We start from the raw sequence: 8134 nt of genomic DNA, 5'->3' as shown, positions 1-8134 counted from the left end.
TTTGTCATCGACCCAGCACAAAAGTGGTTCAATTAGTGGAACGCAAACAACCTTATGAGCACTATCAGACACAATGGAAAGAAAAAATACCAACACACAGGATTCAACCTGCATTTCCTATTTCACTTGTTAACTTCATATTTTGAGTTTGAATGTAAAAAATGCATTTTATCCCGATCGTTAAAAAAAATCTCAATCAAAAGTACATAAAACTATAAGTAAAACGGACAGTTGAAGTAAGACTAATAGTTTTGAATTTGTGAGACTTTTAGGTTTGTTTTTATATATCAAACCTACTTTCAACTCACAGCTGTGGTGTTGTACTGTGCTGCCATGATGAAATAACCAGCCAAGTAGATTTGTTATTAAAAGAAAGGCTGTTTCCTCTGTTTTTTTATGTTTTCTCCTCTTTCTTCATGTCTCCATTGCTCCCTTGGGCTCCTCTCCATCTTGTACCACACAATGATGGGTTAAACAGCTGAAGGCTATGTGTGTTTTCACTGTGGTGTATCTCGGGAGCGGTGGTTAGACTGGGAAAGGAAGAGGCTGTGGGAGGAGGGTTTCTTGTGTGTACAGAGGTCCAGCAGGAAAAACAGAGAGAAAAGGGCAGGCAAAAGAATGATTAAAGACAGACAGAGGGATAAGACAAGAGGAGGGTTTTGACGAACAGTTTTCTACAGTACATGTACAATTTGTATCCTAAAGAGGCAAAGTTGTGCCCTCTTTCCTTCTTCTCCTTCAACAAGTTCATGCAACTCAGTAGATGTTTATAAATAGTTCTAGTATCGATCTTTCTGCAAAGCCAAAAAATGGTACAGTATACAAGAGCTGTTAAAGCCCCATGGCTTGGAGATGGATTTGTATGCTCTTGTAGATTCCAGACACCCAATTAAAAAAGCACTCCTACATACATACGCTTAAAAGCTACAGTACAGAGATGCCATATTTCGAGAAGAACAGTGATTGGTTGACTTTAACGCCTTTAATTCTAATCTTACTATAACCTCAGGGTCCAGTTGTTCAAAAGTAATCAACAGATCAAAAGGATAAGAGCTATCGTATAGGATCAAATCTGGAAATCAGGTTTATCAAAAGACAAAGGATTTTATAATTGGATGAGATCAGGTAAAACCAGTCCCGGTGTTATCAAGATAATACCTCCAGTTTGTGTTGCTCAAAGGATAAGGATTATTTGGATCCGACTAAAATCAGGATCAACCTGATCCCAGCAGAGGGCTAGGTTCAGATTATATAGAAGGGAGAAATCTGATCCGGGAGGGGGGACACCAAACAAGTTTTTTCATATAAAATGTGATTGTTTCAGATATTGTTTATTCTGTAAAGTCATCGTCTTATACTAGAGACCACACTAAGCACTGAAGCCCTCTACTCCACATCCAAGCTGATCAAATGCTCTAGTTTGAGGGGACTTCCATAAAATCCCTGGGTTGACTTTTAAGGATGATAACCAGCTTCATATGAACAATTATTGTGATTTGTTAGGGTTTGTGAAGCCAGTCAACCAAAAGATACCCTGGTTATGTTGTACTTGCTTCATAGGATATGTCTTTAATTCAGTTTGCTTGTACAGGATCCTCATGTTGCTTGACAAAATACCACATTCTAATTATTAGGGAAAAAAGATTGAGAAAAAGTATTCAGAGGAAAAGTCCTCTTAGAAATGCATGCAGGGATCGTCAATAAAAAAACGGTGAGTATAGGTGGAGTAGTTGAGAAAGAAATGTCAAACAAATAAGAAGGAATGCTGTGCATGTTAGTCTTAAAGTTATTTATTTTTTGTATTTTTTTAGCTCATGGCTAAGAAATGACAAGGAGACATAAAATCAAATGCATATTTGAACGAACTTGTCCGAGGGCGTTCATCCGATCATCGCAAAACTCAGTGTCAGTGTGTTCTCGACATGTTGAAGATATCAGCTTGGGTTCTACATGTTTCTACATAAAGGACGTGGCCACGGCGTACCATCAAACTTTGATGTCTCGGGGCGCCCCTTTCAACCTTTCCAAAAGGCCTCCCCATAGAGGTTTTATTCAGCTACATGCATGACAATTTATGTATATTAACCATGTCAGGACCTACAAAAAATCCTCTTGCAACCATAGTCAGAACCCAAAAGGAAGTCCGCCATAATTTTTTGAATTTCGCCAGGAGCCCGGCCGCAGCAAGCCCGGCCGCCGGGTTCTGGCCACGACACAGGATCAGCCTGTCAGCAGCAACCGTCTTGCGGCTATTTTGCTAAATTGCTGCCGCCGGCCGCTGCCAGCTCAGCAGCCGAGACATAAGGCCTGCCTGTCTGCAGCGGTGAGGACGAGGAGCCGGGGGTGGCTCGAGCTGGGGCGGACTGGTAGTGTCGGTGCTCTCACTGTTTGCCTATGGACACAGACATAGAGTCTGTTTTCTGCCAGGAATTTCCAAGATCAATTCTGGAAGAAATTTCAGAATGAGTGGAGGAAATGGCCTCATGTGTTGAAGTAAATATGTCTGTAAATGTTTTTATTACTATATTTCTACTGCTATATTGTATATTTTGGAGAAACTGTATCGGTCGAATTTCCCTCTGGGATTAATAAAGTATTTCTGATTCTGAACTAGAGGACCTTAGTGGGAGTGGCCTGCAGTGCTGTGCATTCTGGGATTTGGTATCTTTCATCAACATGAGCCAAAAAGACACTTTCTGTCTTTTCATGGCCAAGATGGCACCAACTTCAATATTTATTTCACATTTCTACTACATATATGACCCAATGTCAATGCAGATTCATGTTTCAACGGGTGAAGTATCCCTTTAAGGAGAGTAAAAAAGAAGAACATTCCAGGATTAGCCCCTCTTAGATAATAAGCAGCCTACGAGGTATGTGTGAGTTTTATTGCTTGTGTTTATGTATGTAAATTAGCGATGACATGCAGGAATTGTTATGCTAATTAGCGTGTATGAAAGTGTGTTATCTACGATGTCTAAATGTAAACTCTTTGATTTCCTCTATCCTTTCTCAATCCCAGTTCTCACGGGTTGGTCTGGACTAAATAAACCGTGTATCTTAATCAAGACCTGATGATTCGTGTTGTTATCTGAGGGAGCTTGGAATATATGGAGCCAAAAGCACTGAAGAACACTGATTGCAGACACACGTGTAACGAAGAGCATTTTGAAAGAAATACCTGCTTTGAAGACTGTAACATTGCTGGTTAATTCAAGAGCCCATTGACTAAATCAGTTTTGAAGGGTTGAATGACTAATACCATCTCTCAAAAATCAGTGCTGATTATTTTAAAGCCATGCACTTAACAGAGGGTGCTCATTTTCAGATGTTTAGAATATCTTCTCATTTTGAATCATACTCAATCGACTATAGAATCTGATTTGAGAGTTTGGTACCTCTTGTGATTCTGTTTGAATTCCCAAAGAGAGATTTTTTTTCTTAGAATTAACTGTGTTTCTTTCTTCATTTAAGAAGCTTTAATTATTTGTTTTTCCATCCCAATTCTCAACAACTATTGGATGAATTGCAAAATTCTGCAGGGCAGAAAAAAACTGCATAAAAGGAAATATTGAGACAGAGCCCTTCAATACATGTATTTTTGTTTGTGTATGTTTTGTTAATATTGGGGAAAAAACCCAAATAAAAGTACAAAAAATAACACAAAGAGAACACTGGCAGGTAAGACGTAGGGAACACAGAAAGGAAGGAAGACAGAGGCTCTGTCCAAAATCATGGGAGTGAGCAGCGTAAACAAAGGGACACAGAAAAGTTAATATTTACTGAAATCTAGCAGCCTTGGAGGGAAGTGCATTTGATATTCAACAGAGTAATGTTAGTTATTCCAAATGACCTCTGATGACAGGCACAAGACCAGAGTCTGAAAGCACAAATAAACTTGATTTGGTGTGTTTATGTTGAATTATTTATTGAAATTCATTATTTTATATAAGTTATATAAATTTACAGGTGAGAACTGTGAGGGCAATCACAACTGAAGGGAAACACAATAATGGAGAAAGTAACCCTTGATAGACATAATACACCAGGGCAAGAACTACAAAAAAAACAGGAAATGAAATCAAAACAATAAAACAAGCTAAACAAGAAGAAATCATGATACAATGAGCATCCAAGGTTTCAAGAGAAATAGGAGCAAGAATCCAAATCCATCAGGTTCAACCATATAGGGTTGGCATTTAATGTCAATTCTCTTCTCTGCACATGCACTTGACCATATTCACCAGGCAGCCATTTCCATTTGATGTTGTGAAAAAGGGTGGAAAGCTTAGCTGCTGTTATATCTATCCTGTTCAATCAAAATTCACTGCTTTTTCATTGTTCAGAAACTTGAAAGTAAATGAATACAAGAGGATAGTGCCTACATTTCTAAAACATAATATAGCTAGAAATGTACTTTGCATACGTTATCGTACTTCCAAGCTAATTACATGTTACCTGGTTGAATGCTAAAGTTAACTGTTGTCTAACACTAGCTTTCAGGTTATCAAATATGTTTTATTTAACGTATGATGTCTCTTAACATTTTCCATATCACATATCATATTTTAATGTCATACAACAGCAGTTTGACATTATATCAGTATTTGGACTAGCCGAGGGATGTCAGAAAAATGGCTGCCCTGTTAATTTGATTAATTAGCACCATATAAGGTTTAGGCTGGAAGTGCTATTGCATATCAAACATAAAGTCCAATGATACCGTGCCCTTGTTAAATTACTGAAAAAATGTTGGTCCTCATAACCAAAGATTGGAAAAAACAAATATAAGCTTGGATGTTTCTTCTCAGCTGATACTGTAAGCTTTGTTTGGACCCTTGGTCTTCACTGTACAAGTATGCTCCTATACATGAGTAGAGGTTTCACTCCCCCTCGTAAATGTCTTTGTTGTTTTTGGTACTTCCACCTCTGTGGCATCTGGTTGGCTGACTGCTCTCCATTCTGGGCTGGCTAACAGGAAACAGAATAAGCAGACCTCAGCCAAATCCTCTGAGTGAAAGGAGGTTAAGTCTTGGTGATGGATAGCAGACAGAAGACAGGCTTTGAAAGTGGGGTAAAGACGGATCACACTAAGCATGCTAAAAGATTTATGCTAAGAAATGATTAAGGGAGAAAAAGACTGGTTGCTCTTTTGCAACTAAGTCTATTAAAAAAGGACAGAAACCGGTAAGTGTTGTCCTCCCAGCAGCCGGACATAATAGTCTGGTAACGTGTGGTATGTGTTTGCCATATAATTTACAGTTTTTACCCACACAGCCATCCCTTAATATGGGTTTTAACCAATTGGAGCGCTAAGAACAAGTGGGCATTAGGCCTCTATTAAGGAATGAGCGAGAAAGAGACTCCTCACAGGTTTGCTTACTAAATGGAATTCCTCCTCAGTTGATCTTATACTACAATATGATTAAATGGTATGTGGATGTTTAAAGATCAGAATCAGAATTAGATATACTTTATTAATCCCAGGGTGAAATTCTGTAACCTCAGTTTACCTACCGACTGCAAGTTTAATCTTAAGAAGCTTTTTATTTTAAGGTGCTTCCCTTTTGAAGTCCTATAGGGAATAGCTGGGCGCAATGTTGCTGCTAGCTTGATGTTATGAACTTGAGACAACAATGCAGAAGTCCATTTTGTTTGAACATTTTCTGAGCAGTGAATGGTTCGGTTTAAAAGACTTCAGTTTTGAAGCTTCCACTACACAATAGGCCATGCAGACTGGGCCTCTGGACACCTGGGACATCCAGATGTTTGATCCCACAATGTGTGCTAGATTAAATGCAAGGACATCTGGAAAAGTGTGTATTGTTGCTCAAATTTTCAAGGAGGACCCGACGGGATGTTAGAAAGAGTTAAGGAATTGCTTATAGAATCAGCTTGATGCCCCTAAAATGAACCACAATGACTGCAACTTAATCATTGTGAGCAATTGCAGAGAATCAAAGTACAGTCACTAAAAATGCTTGTATTTACCATAGACAGGCGAGAGATTGTTATTCTTAGTGTCTTACAACATTACAAAAAGATCACATTACATACTGTACCTTTCATTAAAGTTATATATCTCTCTCTTAAAGCCACCAGACTCCATTCACAAAAACATTGACTTTGCATCACAGAACAAAGAGCTGCTGTTCTATGGCTGCATTAAATGGTTGTTGTTTTATAATAGTGTGTTACACAATAATGTGTTGGTTTGTTAACCATTTAAAAAAAGAAAAGGAACACAACAAAACTCTTTCCGTGAGCAACTCCTATGTACTGCAAGTAAAATAACTGCTTTGTTCATGGTGCCTTTAAAAAAAAGGTATTTAAGAGCTGAACTAATCAATAAAACTTATTATTGACCAGAAAACACCTTTTAATACAACGAGTGGAACACAACCTTTAATACAGAGAAAATCAGTGTGAAAGGAACAATTTCATGTTATCCATATTACTTGGCCAGCACAAATTATAGTTGTGCTTTTCTTATCATCATTGCAAAATTATCTTGACACGCTAACAACTTCTTTAACACAAAGATATCGAGACTCAGATGAAAGTAGAGAAAGATGTCAAGTTTGTGTTAATGGCAGCCATATTAAATGGTTCAGCATGATTTAAGAACTGCAGAAGAAGTTTATGAGGGGTGCTAAAATGTAGTTATTTCTGGCACTAAAGAAAAAATAAGTTGTTACTGTCCAGAAACTGAGCCATGGCCAGAGAATTGTACAATGTGGACGCGAGAGAGAGAGAGAGAGAGAGAGAGAGAAAAGGGAAGAGAGAGAGAGTTGACTTGCATTTCAGTTTTGGTGGTGACAGATCCCTCATGTTGCTGCATAAGTTGGGGAGTGGTGAACTAATATGTATAATTTAAGTATAGAGTTTAACACATTTTTTGCAGCAGCTTGCCGTTTCTGCTTATATATTTGCATATTTCAAGTATTTGAATAACTTGTTAGCCATTGGAGTATTGATAACAACTGGAACTACAATACCAGGCCATTTTTTGTGTTTCCTTTACTGTTTTAGAAGATGCTGATTTTTTATTTTTTCAAATTCTTTCAAATGTCTTGAATCTGGAATTTTAAAATCAAACTTAAATATTTGTAGAAGACCATTTATCATACATGTATGGCTCACGGAGAAAGTCTTTTTGCAACACTTTAACCCAGACTCTTGTTTTCGGAAAGCTTTCATTGTTTTCACATTCCTATTCATATTTTTGTGTTTTGTGTTTTGTTCATGTATGACCTATTAACCGGAGAAAACCTTTACAATAAACTAAATTGACCATTACTCTCTGACATTGTGCTCAGCATGGGAATACTGATACGACAATATTGATCAGCTACTGAATAGACAACAAACAGTGAAAACCTGGAAGGACATTGGGTCCTACGAAGTTAAACAACATAACAATCAGTTAGCTACCATGAGACAACATCCCATGTCCAACCAATTCCTTGCAAGCTTTGTCTAAAGCTATGAATTTACAGATTTCCATTTGCAAATGACTAAGCTTGCCTTCAGCCACTTGTAAGATAATGGAAGGCCTCAATTCTACCTTTTAAAATTGTTATAAGACATAAAGAGGGATTCTTTTTCATAATAAGTAATAATTTCACATCACTTGTACATTGTTGATTTGAAAATATTTTCCTAAGTATCTCTAGTTACCAAACTTGAGTTCTTCCAACAGAGGATTTAGCTTCTTCTAGTGACAACTTGATAGGCCTATACTTTGCAAACCTTTTAAAGTCTCTTCCACAAGGCTGGCTGGCTGGCTCTCTAGTAGGAGTGATGGATGTGGAGTTAAGGGAGAGATGAAGGGGGAGGACGGGGAAGTACAGGAGATGATCACAGGAGCAGAAAGAAGGAAAGGCAGGGGGCTATGTAATTAGGTGAGACAGGCTACTGATGTTTCTTGGTCTATTTATAATGACCTTTACGTTTTAGAAGTTGACTTATGAATGATTATTCAACATCATATTCACATTTTTAGCATCATTATTGTTATTATTTGTTATGCATTATGTATTATGTCTTACATGCTTTACTCACCACTGTTGATACGCTAATGGATGTGATGTGATATGTGTGTTTGTTTTGTTCTTTCCTGTGCTAACTGTAA

The sequence above is a fragment of the Labrus bergylta genome, chromosome 1, assembly GCF_963930695.1.
Source record: "Labrus bergylta chromosome 1, fLabBer1.1, whole genome shotgun sequence".
Taxonomy (NCBI): Eukaryota; Metazoa; Chordata; class Actinopteri; order Labriformes; family Labridae; genus Labrus; species Labrus bergylta.
This window is presented reverse-complemented; position numbering follows the sequence as displayed.